General features: G+C 51.0%; 1 protein-coding gene across 4 annotated transcripts in view; it reads left to right on the plus strand.

The window, feature by feature from the left end:
* Positions 1-17,101, plus strand: part of LOC111856763 (RNA binding protein fox-1 homolog 3-like) — an 84,513-nt gene that overhangs the window by 17,268 nt on the left and 50,144 nt on the right. The window lies entirely within an intron of this gene.

Raw genomic sequence — 17,101 nt, forward strand, 5'->3', positions numbered from 1 at the left:
GATTTGAGCTTTCTTTCAGCAAGGTATGATACAGGAATGAACTGTGAGAATAGGGCACACTTAAGACTTATGGCTGACATTCTTCAAAGAAAATGGAAAGGAAATGTAGCAGCAAACATCTAAAATCAGGATACAAGAATTACGTGCAAGGAAATGTTTTAATATCAGTAAAATTTCAGATGTTTTTAGTAGACCTTTGTGAATGCTGCATATGCAGGCATCTGTCGGGGGGTGAGGAGGTAGGATGTATCCAGAATGGAGATTAATCTCTCTGGGGGAGGGGATGTACCCCTTTGTTGTTCAACACTCGACATCACTGGTGTGGATACTGAAATCGGATGTTTTAATGATGCACTGGGCACCATCTGTAGGTAGTTGTTATGGAAACTGCAGTGACTGAACAGAAGAGTTTCTTGGCTTCCCTGATCTTATCTCCCATTTTATTCCAGGCAAGTGGGTCACGGGTGCAAGGTCCTCCCAGTAGGAGAGTTTATTGGAGCGTCTGCACCCATAGCTTAACTGGGCCCAGACGTGAGTCACGGGATGGGTAACAACCTGCCCATTCACCAGAGTATTTAAGCAGCCTTATTATTATTATTAGTAGTAGTAGTAGTAGTAGTAGGAGTAGGAGTAGGAGTAGTAGTAGTAGTAATCATTTAGTTTTCAGATTAAATTCATCACTTCATTTTTTGAATGAAAATGTGAGGGTTGTGGGATGAATTTATATGACACATGAGTGTAGAAGATAGATGGATGGATGGATACTTTGAAATAACTCATTAGTATAGATGTTTATTGTCATTTAAGAAAACATTTTCTCTTTTCTTTGGAATGACTTACCTTTGTAAGATGGAATTATCTTCTTTCCTCCTCAGTTTTTTATAGCCACCGGCTGCCATAGATGTGCAGCTGTAGCAGGGGGTGATGTGTAAGAGTGTAATGAAGACTCTGGAAATGGCAGTCAGTTCCCTCTTCCTCATCTTGCTAACCCAGTGGGTCAGAAGTATTGCTCGATTCATTTTTGATTAGATGAGGGTAAAGGGCTGATGGTTGTGAGCAAACCCTTTGTGTGCCGCTTGTGTGTGTTAGTCACCCCCGATTTTTAGTTTTTTCTTCCAAGCAGGATTGTCACTTTACGTTGCATGCCAAATATAAATTGGGTGCTAATTTAAAGATAACTGCAGAAGCTCTTGAAGTAATTTCCTCCTCTGTCCTGTTTCGGGACAGTGTCTTTCAGTAGGCAGCCTGCTCTCCCTTAAAGGGGAGGTTAACAGTTGACAAGCAGAATAGGGTGTGGTGGCGGTAGAGCTTTCCTTTAACCTTGATTAAAGTTGTTTTTTCATACGGCAATGCATAAGCCATTCTGACAGTAAATGGTCAAACGTTTTAAGCAAAGGATTTTACAAAGCAGTTGAAGGTGTCTTTGTTGTAGATGTAAGACTTTGAAGGAGGATATCTGAAGCGAATCATTACTCAGCCCAAGGATTCCAGACGGCCCTTGTCTTTTTCGCTCAGTTTCTCTCCCTCTCTGTCTGTCTGTCTTTCACGGGCGGATGTTGCAAACCGTACCGATAGGCACATATGCTCTCCATGAATTAATGTTTCCCACTTTCCACGGGGCAAAATGACAGGCCAAAAATACAAAGCGAATGAGCTCCGCGTTCCACCCACACCTGTCTCCCATCGCTGTCATTGCTGTGAGGCTTTTTCCTAGGCAATGCGCTTCTTTAGTTCTCATGCCTAAGAATAATTTGGGCATGTTAATTAAGAGCTGACATGAGTTAAGCCGGCGCATGTATCTTCTAAATAAATGTTGCTAATTGGGTTTCATGGATGCTAATAATAAAATCTGTGTTAATGGATGATGCAGCTTAACTAATAAACATGTTAAGCCAAGAAGAGTGATTTACTCAGACACTCTCACAGACACGAATTCACATTTAGAAAATGTAAGTCAAGAACCAGGATGGTGGATTTTGAGACTTCACCACCGGCGCCCAGAATCTGTAACAGTGGGTTTGGCACCAGCGGGTCGCTAAGTTGGCATCCCTTCAGGAGACTCTGCCCTGGGCGATAGCCCAAATTGATGTACTGGAATCCCACCTCAGGTGCCTCGTGCCCTGTGCTTCCTTCGCTGGGCCCCAGGCTCACCCTGACCCTGTCTCCTTCATACTGCTCTGCTTTTTGGTTTCCATCATGTTCTGTCTTTATTTGATCGACTCCATTTACACATTTTCACTCAACTTGACAGCATCCTGTTAATTCTGCGACACAACTTGAATAATTTAAGAACCTGAAATAAGCAGAGAGAGAGAGAGAGAGAGAGAGAGAGTCCGGGCTTTCGTCTTCTCCTTCAGCGTTTGTCAAAGAGCAGAGTGATGACCGCAGAAGAGAGGAGCTTATAGATTAGACCCACCAGCGGGGGTATGAGGTGGTGACAGGCAAAGGCACAGGGGCGTGTCACTGCATATCACTGCCTGCCAGGGAAGCATAACACTGCCAGAGGAGTCGTTAGTGGTCCATCAAGGGATAAGAGAACCCAGTGTCTTTTCTGGGATGAGGAACAGACACTGCAATGGATCAGTGTCCTCTTGAAACCATATACCTTAACAATTAGCCGGAACAGATGACTTAGAGACTGGACTGGACTGTCGCCACTCAATGAGACGCGTGCAAACACACGCTAGCTCTCAGAGACACCTGCAAACACACGCTAGCTCTCAGAGACACCTGCAAACACACGCTAGCTCTCAGAGACACCTGCAAACACACGCTAGCTCTCAGAGACACCTGCAAACACACGCTAGCTCTCAGAGACACCTGCAAACACACGCTAGCTCTCAGAGACACCTGCAAACACACGCTAGCTCTCAGAGACACCTGCAAACACACGCTAGCTCTCAGGGACACCTGCAAACACACGCTAGCTCTGAGAGACACCTGCAAACACACGCTAGCTCTGAGAGACACCTGCAAACACACGCTAGCTCTCAGAGACACCTGCAAACACACGCTAGCTCTCAGAGACATCTGCAAACACCTGCAAACACATGTTAGCTCTCAGAGACACCTGCAAACACACGCTAGCTCTCAGAGACACCTGCAAACACATGCTAGCTCTCAGATAACCATTTAAGCTCCGGCATGGGCGACAGTCCTGCCACCTTCCAGCTCCCGTCTCCTTTTCCTCATCACCAGGGATGGAAGCATTTGTCTCATCGCTTTGTGGCTCGATATTCTGCTGTCGTATCGCCACAAATCGTCCATCCGTTCCGAAGCGCTTGTCTGGGTTAGCAATCCTGCTTGTCCTCCGTGTTTTCCGTGCCGGGAGTGAGCGACACTATTGGGTAGACGCCAGCTAACCTTCCGCCCGTCCTGTGGCAGCTCATCATTCCCCAAATCGTTTGCGGGCCTTAATCCTTTTTGGGGTGCTTGTGAGAAATGCAGTGTGACATAATGTAATTTCGAGTTCCCTGCGAAAAAATGCGGGATTATTCCGGGCCCAGCTGTCAGTGCGGCGCGGAGCGTCGCTTGCTCTGCCTCCCTGATGGCGCCTGTGACTCACCCAGTTCGGCTTGTATTAATTACGACCCCCCTCCACCATGTGTTTGTGAACTTGGACTCTGTAAACTATGTATCCCTCAATGGCCATGTGGGCATCTTTGAGATCGCTAATGACAGAGCGTCCGGGAAGCATGTAATGCTCCGTAAGCACATGTTAAAACAGTGGCACAGCAGCAGCATCACCCCGCCCCCCCCCCCGCACTTCTCGATAGCTGACAAACTATGTTCTGGGAGGACGAAGCGGAGAGCGAGAGCTGGCTTGTTATTTTTCCTTCTATAGCTAACGTAGGTGGTATTCTGTTTCAGTCCCAGCTCCGCTTCTGCCATCTCCCATCAAAACACGCACACGCACACACACGCGGCCCTTATTACTCTCCCAACCGGTAATTACTTAACGTTCTTAATGGCCATGTAACATTGTATAACAATGGCGGAAGAAGGGGGAGAAACGGAGACACTTCAACTGCTGAAATAACTTGTCATTCTGAGGAGGTCCCTGTGGTAGCTGTTAGCAACCGATGATGTTCAGTTGCTAAGAAACGCATCACATCTGGGTGGAAGTTCCACCAAATTCATCTCTCTGAAGAGATCGGCAATTATAGCCGGCTATCTTTTGATCTCTGACCCCATAGCATTAAAAACTGGTTTATTTCTGTTCCAGACTAAAAAGATTAAGAACACAGTGTTGAATTTTGCAAATTTAAAGCCAGAATTTTGAACATCATTATCTGTGTGTACTCGCCCTTTTCCCTTATCATTTTGAGCCAGCTATCCAAACCACCTGGGCATCTGAATTATGAACAAAATTGCTGTCACCCAAACTAATGGACCATGATGATAATGTAACCTACACTTGCTCTTTCTGTCAAAGTTGAAGGTACAATGTTGGGGGAAAAAAAACCTTCTTTAGTTTAGAAAAATGTATAAAAAGATGGTTTTACAATTTGTTCAAGGGATAGCTGTACAGCAAAAGCCCATCTGTCTTTAATGTCAGATGCTATTAAAACATCCAACACACCACTAAGAAATTCTGTGATCGATCTCCCTGTAGAGCCCTTAATACTGGGTCTCTCCTACCTGCAAAAATTAGAGTGTAGGATTTGCCTTGACTTAGTAGAAGAAGAAGAATAAAAAAAGAGTTTTACAGGGTCACCCCCAGGAGCGCATGCATCAGCCGAAGTCTGTTTCAGGCTCTTCTGTGGTGTTAGACACTTTCCGTCTGCCTGGTTGGGATTCACAGGAACCAGCTGAAGGATGTAGGCTCACGAACCTAAAACAAGCGTGCGACAGTGCACTGCTGTGGAAGCGCACGTTATTCGGTTGTTTGCTAGACATTAGGGAAACATGTAAGTCAGCCTCCTGTCATTTTTAGGTTGCTCTTAGGTTTGAGTGAGAGAAGCTGCTTTGAACCGACTACTCTGCTCCCTATAGACCTTCAGTTTGAAGAGCTGAGGCAGGAGCAGCTGGGTCTTTCATATGGGGTGCTGCTTCATATCCCGTTTGAATGGCATTCATGTTTTTCACAGCGCTAGTTTGGGGTGGAGCTTAAGGTCAAAGGTCAAGCCATTGCGACCAAGGACTTGAGCTTTCTCCATAATGTGGTTGGGTATACGGTTTCCATGGTAACTATTGTGTAATGCCTTTGCAGAGTATCTATACATCCATACATCGTCTAACTGTTTATCCTGGCCATGGTCTCTGGGGGCCAGTCGTACACTTCAGGCAATTCCGAGAGACCAGTTAGTCTAACTGCATGTCTTTGGACTGCCTGACATGGGGGGGGGGGCATTTGATTTGAGCCCCCCCACCCTCCTGGAGGCGTGATAGGACTGCTACTCGTGAGGCACCAGTGGGAGAATATGTTTGTATTAATTTGTCTTCCATGGTTGTTTCAAAACAGTGTTTCCATAAAAGAAAAATTCTCTGGTCTATCATTCTGCGTTCCAGAAGGTTTCTTTTTATCTTCCCTAGTGTGGGGATAATTAATAACAAATGCCCCAAGCTAATCCGGATACCTCGCGACATGTAATTCTGTAATTGGATTCAAATCCAGTTCACTTGTTTACTTGTCAGTGTGACTTAATATGTCTGGAAATTCTTGCGGAGGAAATTCCCGCTTGAGGGTGTCGCGTTTCACAGGTCAGGAGAACGTTTTGGCCAGAACATTAGAACTAAATGGTAAGAGGCGAAATAGACTTCTGTTCGTAACAAATTACATTTGTAAAATATGAAGGAGACGCGAAGTATGAATCTGTAAATGACTTTGGTATTTTTGGAAACTGGGCGCCGCTCTGCTGGTGTCACGGGTTGGAGTGGTCGTCCCTAGAGCCACGGCTCCTGAGAGGGTCACCAGACGTCCCAGCATCAGACATTGATATCGCACTGGTGTTTTATACTATCGATTGCTGATTCCCTGCTGCCATGCGGGAAACGGCACATGCAGCTGGGGGAGATGCGCAGCTGGGGGAGATGCGCAGCTGGGGGAGAGGCAGGCGCACAGTGGAGCGCCCGTGTCTGTATGTGTCTCGGCATCTCCCTGCGAGAGCCCTCCCCGTCGCCCCTTCTCTTCACCTCGTTGTTTCTCTTCCCTTCAGGAAATAGTTCACTGCTTTCTTTCCCATAGTAGTGCAGGCACCAGTCCTCCCCCCCCCCCCCATCCCCCCGTGCCAGATTGTGAAGTAGGAGCTGCACTCCCCGTCTGTCTCGCGTGCCGGCCGATCGATCGGAGGGACCCGCTCTTCTCTGTGAGTACTCTCATTTTCATGCTAATTCACCCATTTGCTCCGCTGGGGGAGGGGAGGGGGGGCGCCGCCTCTTCTGCGTCCGTGGCTTTTGTGTAACAGCCATATGCCGGGGTGGGGGCCGAGCGAAGACGGGAAGAAAGGGAATGAACCCGCGTCGCTGGGAATGGGCTATGATGCGAGCAGCTGTTTGGAGCAGGTTCCTCAGCAGGGGGGTGGGGGTGGTAGTAGTGGGGAGTGGGGGGGGGGGCATGGCGTGCTTGCTCCACTTAGAGCCTGATGTAGCCGAAGTTCGGCACAGTTGACCAATGCGGACGGCAGTAGCTCGGCTCCCCGAATTGCTTTTCCTTTAGTGTTTTTTCTGGAAAACTATGTTTTGTCTGCTGTGCTGATAGTAGTACTGATGATGACGGTGATTATGGTGATGATGACGTGATTATGGTGATGATGACGTGATTATGGTGATGATTATGGTGATTATGGTGATGATGACGTGATTATGGTGATGATTATGGTGATTATGGTGATGATGACGTGATTATGGTGATGATTATGGTGATTATGGTGATGATGACGTGATTATGGTGATGATGACGGTGATTATGGTGATGATGACGGTGATTATGGTGATGATGACGTGATTATGGTGATGATGACGGTGATTATGGTGATGATGACGTGATTATGGTGATGATGACGGTGATTATGGTGATGATGACGTGATTATGGTGATGATGACGGTGATTATGGTGATGATGACGTGATTATGGTGATGATTATGGTGATTATGGTGATGATGACGTGATTATGGTGATGATTATGGTGATTATGGTGATGATGACGTGATTATGGTGATGATGACGTGATTATGGTGATGATTATGGTGATTATGGTGATGATGACGGTGATTATGGTGATGATGACGTGATTATGGTGATGATGACGGTGAAGGTGGTCCCCTATGACCCAATACTGTAACAGCGGCCACAATGTAACGTGATACAGTGTAATGCACTGAAAGGGTAGAAGTGGTTTTTATTTGTGCTTTTGTTGTGTCTGCCGTAGTGGAACAGAGAAGCCCCACTGTGTTTCCCTACATAAAAGATGTCCTGTTAATTATTAACATTTGGCTTATCAAACACGTGAACTGTCAGTCTGCTGTTGGGTGAGATTTAGCCTGTTAGGCGTGTGCGATGACATCCTGAAGGACTGAAAAGGACGTTAGTGTGGCATTCCCCTGCCTTGTGCCTCGTCTTCCTGGTTAAGCTCCAGGATAATGCCACAACCCTGCACTGGATAGGGGATGTAAGGGTTGGATGCAGGATGTGACCTCTCGGCGATGCCGGAGCCTCGTATACGAGGAGCTGTAGGATGGGGATGGCGTGATGGGCGGAGAGCCGACTGCGAGGTGGAGGAGAAGCTGGCTAACTCTGACAGCCACAGGACGCTGAGCGCTGACAGCACGGCCTTCTGGGAGTGACAGCGTGGCAGCGGCGGGACGGGGGATTAGCGTGGGGATCCACCGCTGGTGCAGCTGGGTCCATCCCTAATTAACTGCTGCCGCGGGACACGTTTATGTGGTGACTGGAGAGCCGTGCTCCACTGCAATCGCACGCCACGGTTCAGGGATGCCATCCGGTCCACGCCTACGACTGCAGCACTAATCTGTGGGGTTCGCAGAGATGACACATGCTAAACGGTTTCCAGTTTGATAGGGTGTCAACTCGCTTAAAAGCAGAAAACACAAGGTTAAAAACCTCGGTCAAAAAATCAAATCATGACAATCCCGTGTGTGTGGTGTGAGCGGCGTTTTGCGATGCCTCGGCGACGGGGGCTGTGGGCTGGTGGGGCTCGGGTGAGGCATCTCTTCGGAAGGGGGGGGCACTGAGCCTGATTGGACCGGACCGGCGTGTAGCTGCTGACTGGTGCCGCCGCTGTACAGATGTTCCCGTCGCGAGCAGTGGACTGACAGCTGTGACTGTAAGGTCTCTGCTCCATCTCTCGCAAGCGTACGGACCCTCAGTGCCTCACCGGAGACAGGAAGGACTCGCTAAGCCTTGGGGGAGGGGGGAAGCTGCAATTGGGGACATTGCTTGCGAGCTTAGGGGATCCAGGCGGACTCTGTCAGCATGACAGCCTGTCCCACAGCTGCCCTGGATGGGAGGGGCTCTCTCAGGTGTGTACTCTCGCGGGGTGCGGGGGGGGGGGCAGGTACATGGCGTTCTCCATCAGGCGCTCGGCTGGGGTCTGGCCGCGCCGTGGAGCTCCTGTCTCAGCCGCCCGAACAGATGCCCCCCCCCCGCTCACCGCCTTCTGCTGGGAGCCCCTAACGAGCGGGTGGTGCAGCTCCTGACAGCTGTGAGCGGCGGAGCTACGGGCGCCTTGGCACCTTGGTGCCTCTCTGCATGGCTGGGCAACACGGCAGGGCATGACGCCCTCCTGGCCCCAGATTGTCTGAGGTCGCGACCATTAATGCCCGGGTCCAGTGAAACGGCCGTGAACCCACACAGGTGGGGGAGGGGGGCTTAACCAGGTGCTCGGTGGGGGAGGGGGGCTTAACCAGGTGCATTAACCAATGCACACTATCCCCCCCCCCCACCCCAACCCCTCCGAGCTGTGCACGTTTCTCCTAAACTCTGTCACTTCCTGGTTCATTATGGGACACTAAGGTCTTTGACCGCAGAGCAATGTTGAGATGGGGTGGTTACTGATAAAAGGGCGGAAAGTTTGGTACAGGACGTGCCTGCTGTTGTACACAGGAAAAGAGCCAACAGTATTTAACATGCACCTTGGTGGGGGGTGTTGGGGCACCGGTCATGCAAGGTGCCACGCTCAGCAGGGCGGAGCGGCACCGGTCATGCAAGGTGCCACGCTCAGCAGGGCGGAGCGGCACCGGTCATGCAAGGTGCCACGCTCAGCAGGGCGGATTGGCACCGGTCATGCAAGGTGCCACGCTCAGCAGGGCGGATTGGCACAGGTCATGCAAGGTGCCACGCTCAGCAGGGCGGATTGGCACAGGTCATGCAAGGTGCCACGCTCAGCAGGGCGGATTGGCACAGGTCATGCAAGGTGCCACGCTCAGCAGGGCGGATTGGCACAGGTCATGCAAGGTGCCACGCTCAGCAGGGCGGATTGGCACAGGTCATGCAAGGTGCCACGCTCAGCAGGGCGGAGCGGCACAGGTCATGCAAGGTGCCACGCTCAGGAGGGCGGATTGGCACCGGTCATGCAAGGTGCCACGCTCAGCAGGGCGGATTGGCACCGGTCATGCAAGGTGCCACGCTCAGCAGGGCGGATTGGCACAGGTCATGCAAGGTGCCACGCTCAGCAGGGCGGATTGGCACAGGTCATGCAAGGTGCCACGCTCAGCAGGGCGGAGCGGCACAGGTCATGCAAGGTGCCACGCTCAGGAGGGCGGATTGGCACCGGTCATGCAAGGTGCCACGCTCAGCAGGGCGGATTGGCACAGGTCATGCAAGGTGCCACGCTCAGGAGGGCGGATTGGCACAGGTCATGCAAGGTGCCACGCTCAGCAGGGCGGAGCGGCACAGGTCATGCAAGGTGCCACGCTCAGGAGGGCGGATTGGCACCGGTCATGCAAGGTGCCACGCTCAGCAGGGCGGAGCGGCACAGGTCATGCAAGGTGCCACGCTCAGGAGGGCGGATTGGCACCGGTCATGCAAGGTGCCACGCTCAGCAGGGCGGATTGGCACAGGTCATGCAAGGTGCCACGCTCAGGAGGGCGGATTGGCACCGGTCATGCAAGGTGCCACGCTCAGCAGGGCGGATTGGCACAGGTCATGCAAGGTGCCACGCTCAGGAGGGCGGATTGGCACAGGTCATGCAAGGTGCCACGCTCAGGAGGGCGGAGCGGCACAGGTCATGCAAGGTGCCACGCTCAGCAGGGCGGATTGGCACCGGTCATGCAAGGTGCCACGCTCAGCAGGGCGGAGCGGCACAGGTCATGCAAGGTGCCACGCTCAGGAGGGCGGATTGGCACAGGTCATGCAAGGTGCCACGCTCAGGAGGGCGGATTGGCACAGGTCATGCAAGGTGCCACGCTCAGCAGGGCGGATTGGCACAGGTCATGCAAGGTGCCACGCTCAGCAGGGCGGATTGGCACAGGTCATGCAAGGTGCCACGCTCAGGAGGGCGGATCGGCACAGGTCATGCAAGGTCCCACGCTCAGGAGGGCGGATTGGCACAGGTCATGCAAGGTGCCACGCTCAGCAGGGCGGATTGGCACAGGTCATGCAAGGTGCCACGCTCAGGAGGGCGGATTGGCACAGGTCATGCAAGGTGCCACGCTCAGGAGGGCGGATTGGCACAGGTCATGCAAGGTGCCACGCTCAGCAGGGCGGAGCGGCACAGGTCATGCAAGGTGCCACGCTCAGGAGGGCGGATTGGCACCGGTCATGCAAGGTGCCACGCTCAGCAGGGCGGATTGGCACAGGTCATGCAAGGTGCCACGCTCAGCAGGGCGGATTGGCACAGGTCATGCAAGGTGCCACGCTCAGCAGGGCGGATTGGCACAGGTCATGCAAGGTGCCACGCTCAGGAGGGCGGATTGGCACAGGTCATGCAAGGTGCCACGCTCAGGAGGGCGGAGCGGCACAGGTCATGCAAGGTGCCACGCTCAGGAGGGCGGATTGGCACAGGTCATGCAAGGTGCCACGCTCAGGAGGGCGGAGCGGCACAGGTCATGCAAGGTGCCACGCTCAGGAGGGCGGATTGGCACAGGTCATGCAAGGTGCCACGCTCAGCAGGGCGGAGCGGCACAGGTCATGCAAGGTGCCACGCTCAGCAGGGCGGAGCGGCACAGGTCATGCAAGGTGCCACGCTCAGCAGGGCGGATTGGCACAGGTCATGCAAGGTGCCACGCTCAGGAGGGCGGAGCGGCACAGGTCATGCAAGGTGCCACGCTCAGGAGGGCGGATTGGCACAGGTCATGCAAGGTGCCACGCTCAGGAGGGCGGATTGGCACCGTCGGCCCCACGCCAGCCTGAGGCCTTACAGCCGCACCATCACCGGAGCACTCAGCGGCAGCGGGAGGCTCGCCAAAGGCGCACAGGATCGCCATGGCGACGCCATAGGGGTCCTCCACGCTCGCCGCATGGGGTCGATTCAGCGGGGAAATGCCTTTTGAATTGCAGCTCTTGAAGGATCATGTTTTCCAGCTGTGCTGTGCCGCTGATGTAAGTGCTTGAGTGCCCGCTTAATTTGTGATTTTTGTGCCTCTTCTTTGGCAGTGTGTTTCTGTGCACTGCTATGGCTGTAGCCCCCCCCTCCAGCTGGGAGACATTAATATGTGATACACAGACAGACAGGTAGACAGACTGACCGCCCTTTTCCATTGACTTCAATCCAAGAATATGAAGACACCTGTTGCTAGTTAAGCTCTTACTAGGATGGAAAAGTGTTTCTCTGCCGGTGACGCCCAGTGGTCATATGAGCCTGATCTCCGGCAGCCGACCTCCTCATCCGGCTCCCCAATCTCTGCTTTGAAATAAGCTTATTTATGCTTTATAAATGACCAGCCATAGGTGGCCCCAGAGTCCTAATCTCTCTGCCCCCATTTACTCTCCACTTGCCCCCAGATGGGGGTGGGTATTTAAGTTGGCTCCTACAGCCTTTTTGTTGATCTCTGCCATTGCCCCATCCTGATATTCGGGCCAGAGATACTCGCCTTGCCGTGGGGTGTTTGGAGGATGGTGTGCGCCCCCCCCCCCCCCCCCCCCCCCGCTAGTCCAAGTCACTCCCTAAGACTGTCTCTGTCCTGCACGGGCTTGTACAGTCTCCTCTGCGCCTCATAAGGACTGAGGATTGTTGATGTATCATCTTATCGGCCATCAGCTATTTAGCTTAATTTAGATTTAGTCTGAATGTCTTTGGGCCTTTGGACCCAATATTGTCCCCCCCCCATCCTAACCCTGTAATTTGTCTGAATGTGGCACTGATATAAAAACAGATGAGTGGTGAAGTTTCCTGACTGCAGGCGGGTTACGGTGGCAATCAGCTGCAATGAAAGCCTCTCCACGTGGCAGGCCCACTGTGACACTGCCTGAGAGCAGTGCCCCCCCCCCGGTCCGCGAAGACCCCCAGACTGTCCACGTGGCAGGCCCACTGTAACACTGCCTGAGAGCAGTGCCCCCCCCCCCCGGTCCGCGAAGACCCCCAGACTGTCCACGTGGCAGGCCCACTGTAACACTGCCTGAGAGCAGTGCCCCCACCCCCGGTCTGCAAAGACCCCCAGACTGTCCACGTGGCAGGCCCACTGTAACACTGCCTGAGAGCAGTGCTCCCCCCCCCGGTCCGCAAAGACCCCCAGACTGTCCACGTGGCAGGCCCACTGTAACACTGCCTGAGAGCAGTGCCCCCCCCCCCGGTCCGCGAAGACCCCCAGACTGTCCACGTGGCAGGCCCACTGTAACACTGCCTGAGAGCAGTGCCCCCCCCCCCCGGTCCGCGAAGACCCCCAGACTGTCCACGTGGCAGGCCCACTGTAACACTGCCTGAGAGCAGTGCCCCCCCCCCCCCGGTCCGCAAAGACCCCCAGACTGTCCACGTTTTTGTTCCCTCCCAGCTCCCGGCAGTCTGGGGGTCCCCCCGGACTGGGTTTAGACGTCTTAGCCATCAGTATTATCACTAAGAAGGTACTTTCATACAAGCAGGTAATCTAACCACCCCTCAGATGCCATTTCTCAAAGCAGTGCAACAATGCCCAGTGTTTGCATGTGGTGAACACAAGGGCCTTAAAGGCACAGTGCTCCTTTTTCTTAACACATCCTATGATCAGATACACTGCCTGTTTTCTGACCAATGAAAGTTACTCCTTTTTAATAAACTTTTAAAATCTATATTCCACTTATGCGTGCTTAATTTTTTATTAAAACATGGCTTTTAAACTGGGTTAAATAGGTAAGTTTTGTATGTTTCTTTGGATAAAATTTTCAAGGGGGCTTCCGGTGGGGATCACGCAGGGGCTGCCGATGCCTATTTCCTTAAATGGTGGAGCCCCCTTGTGGCTAAATGGGAGCACTTTTCTCTCTGAACTTGTGGGGGGGGGGGGGAAGAATGTCTCTTCCAAATATCAGTTTTCTTTTTGTTAACATTTTTCATGATTAAGTTGGTCCACTCTGCACTCACCATTTGAAACCATTAGAAAATGTCAAAATTCACTAAAAGCTTTAATATTTATTTAATGATTAGCCTGAACAGAATTCTTGGCACCCCCTATTAAAATGCTGCATGGAGAGGCAAATTAAATAGAAACGGCACAATGAAAACTTGAGTCTGAGACCTTAATTCTATTGTGTCGTAGAGATGGGCAGAGTAACACACTTCAGACAGACTTTTTCACTTGGAGAGGACTTTCCCTCAAGGCATTTGGGAGCTTCTGGGAAATTTCCATCCTTCTAACCACTTACCCTGGTCAGGGTGACAGGAGGGGCCTGGAGCTAATCAAAGGCTAGGGACAACCCCAGACATAATGGTAGTCCGTCACAGGACCCACACACACGCATACACAGACAGTTAAACTGGCCAATTTTGAGACACCAATTAGCCTAATTCAGTGTTTCCCGATCCAGTCCTCAGGGACCCATAGTCGGTCCATGTTTTTGCTGCCTCCCAGCTCCCTGCCAGACAGTCCATGTTTTTGCTGCCTCCCAGCTCCCTACCTGACAGTCCATGTTTTTGCTCCCTACCGGGAGCTGGGAAGGAACAAAAACGTGGACTGTCTGTGTGTTCCCCACGGATCGGATTGGGAAATACTGGCCTAATTGCATGTCTTTGGGAGGAAACTGCAATACCCAGAGGAAACAGAGAAACGAGTGTCACAGGCAAAGCGGACATGCTCTGTACACGGCACTGAGGAGGGGATTCTGGGAAATTAGTGTGTTTTTTCCCCCACATTCATTCCATCTACAGTTTTTCATTTTTCTAAGAGTTTTACTTTCTTGACTAAAAGGCTAATTGTATAATTTAATTCGGTATCGCCTTACATTAACTGCACCTTAATTATACATTCATAGAACATTCATAAGCAGCATGTAAGTATACCTTAATATGTCTTAAAGCATTACATTCATAATTGTATTATTATATAATGTGTGTCATTAATATATATTAAAGCTGTTAATGTATGTTAAGATGTTAAGGTACGTTAGGATGTTAATGGATGTTAAGATGTTAAGGTATGTTAGGATGTTAAGGTATACTTACATGCTGCTTATGAATGCTCTATGAATGCATTATGTATTATTTAGAGACTGAGGGTTAATCCAAAAACATGCATTATCTGAATCAGTGTATTTTAATTGCCTATAGTGTGTGATTGTCTGTATCCCCTGTGATGGACGGGCATCGTGTCCCGGGGACGAGCCAGATCCTTTGCCGTATGGGACAGGCCCCAAGCTCACCACGAACCCGTGCCGTATGGGACAGGCCCCAAGCTCACCGCGACCCCGTGCCGTATGGGACAGGCCCCAAGCTCACCGCGACCCCGTGCCGTATGGGACAGGCCCCAAGCTCACCGCGACCCCGTGCCGTATGGGACAGGCCCCAAGCCATATGGGACAGGCCCCAAGCTCACCGCGACCCCGTGCCGTATGAGACGGGCCCCAAGCTCACCGCGACCCCGTGCCGTATTGGACGGGCCCCAAGCTCACCGCGACCCCGTGCCGTATGGGATGGGCCCCAAGCTCACCGCGACCCCGTGCCGTATGGGACGGGCCCCAAGCTCACCGCGACCCCGTGCCGTATGGGAAGATGGGTGGATGATTTTCAAGGATGATTTATTTTGTGTGGTACATCTTTACAGAGCCTTAATGTGAGCCTCCTGCAGTTTTTGTCACTGTTTTCTTCCAAATTCCAACATCTCGGGCCACCCCATAATTTCTTATGCAGGTAATTAGCTGGCAGGAGAGTTAAGCTTGTTAATTTGTTATTCTCACGCAGCGCTGTTTCCTCTAAGGAAAGGGGCGCCAAGGGGGGAAGCAGACCACAGTAAATATGGAGCAGGAAGGAGACATTCTGGGGAAGCAGTCAGACCCTGTTTTACAACATGATGGGTGAGGATCGGATGGATGAGATGGATGGATGGGATGGATGGATGGATGGATGGATGGTTGGGATGTGTGTTTTATAGACCTGTGAATTTAAGGCACGTCTGACCATCTCACTACCCACAGTGTTTTGGATAACAGACCTATTTGATTGTAAGTCTTGATCTCACTTTGATTTTATATAAAGAAATTTGGGATAGGGCCATTCCCTAGATCAACTTTTGTAAAAGGCAAAGCAAATCTTACCGCCACTTTTTTCGTTTTTGCGCCAGAGCTTAAGACTTGTGGTGTGTTGCACGCCGTTTGTGTTACGTCATTGTTATGACTTGTGGTGTGTTGCACGCCGTTTGTGTTACGTCATTGTTATGACTTGTGGTGTGTTGCACGCCGTTTGTGTTACGTCATTGTTATGACTTGTGGTGTGTTGCACGCCGTTTGTGTTACGTCATTGTTATGACTTGTGGTGTGTTGCACGCCGTTTATGTTACGTCATTGTTATGACTTGTGGTGTGTTGCACGCCGTTTGTGTTACGTCATTGTTATGACTTGTGGTGTGTTGCACGCCGTTTGTGTTACGTCATTGTTATGACTTGTGGTGTGTTGCACGCCGTTTGTGTTACGTCATTGTTATGACTTGTGGTGTGTTGCACGCCGTTTGTGTTACGTCATTGTTATGACTTGTGGTGTGTTGCACGCCGTTTGTGTTACGTCATTGTTATGACTTGTGGTGTGTTGCACGCCGTTTGTGTTACGTCATTGTTATGACTTGTGGTGTGTTGCACGCCGTTTGTGTTACGTCATTGTTATGACTTGTGGTGTGTTGCACGCCGTTTGTGTTACGTCATTGTTATGACTTGTGGTGTGTTGCACGCCGTTTGTGTTACGTCATTGTTATGACTTGTGGTGTGTTGCACGCCGTTTATGTTGCGTCATTGTTATGACTTGTGGTGTGTTGCACGCCGTTTGTGTTACGTCATTGTTATGACTTGTGGTGTGTTGCACGCCGTTTGTGTTACGTCATTGTTATGACTTGTGGTGTGTTGCACGCCGTTTATGTTACGTCATTGTTATGACTTGTGGTGTGTTGCACGCCGTTTGTGTTACGTCATTGTTATGACTTGTGGTGTGTTGCACGCCGTTTATGTTACGTCATTGTTATGACTTGTGGTGTGTTGCACGCCGTTTGTGTTACGTCATTGTTATGACTTGTGGTGTGTTGCACGCCGTTTGTGTTACGTCATTGTTATGACTTGTGGTGTGTTGCACGCCGTTTATGTTACGTCATTGTTATGACTTGTGGTGTGTTGCACGCCGTTTATGTTACGTCATTGTTATGACTTGTGGTGTGTTGCACGCCGTTTATGTTACGTCATTGTTATGACTTGTGGTGTGTTGCACGCCGTTTATGTTACGTCATTGTTATGACTTGTGGTGTGTTGCACGCCGTTTATGTTACGTCATTGTTATGACTTGTAGTGTGTTGCACGCCGTTTATGTTACGTCATTGTTATGACTTGTGGTGTGTTGCACGCCGTTTGTGTTACGTCATTGTTATGACTTGTGGTGTGTTGCACGCCGTTTATGTTACGTCATTGTTATGACTTGTGGTGTGTTGCACGCCGTTTGTGTTACGTCATTGTTATGACTTGTGGTGTGTTGCACGCCGTTTGTGTTACGTCATTGTTATGACTTGTGGTGTGTTGCACGCCGTTTGTGTTACGTCATTGTTAT

Source organism: Paramormyrops kingsleyae, chromosome 22, assembly GCF_048594095.1.
Source record: "Paramormyrops kingsleyae isolate MSU_618 chromosome 22, PKINGS_0.4, whole genome shotgun sequence".
Lineage (NCBI taxonomy): Eukaryota > Metazoa > Chordata > Actinopteri > Osteoglossiformes > Mormyridae > Paramormyrops > Paramormyrops kingsleyae.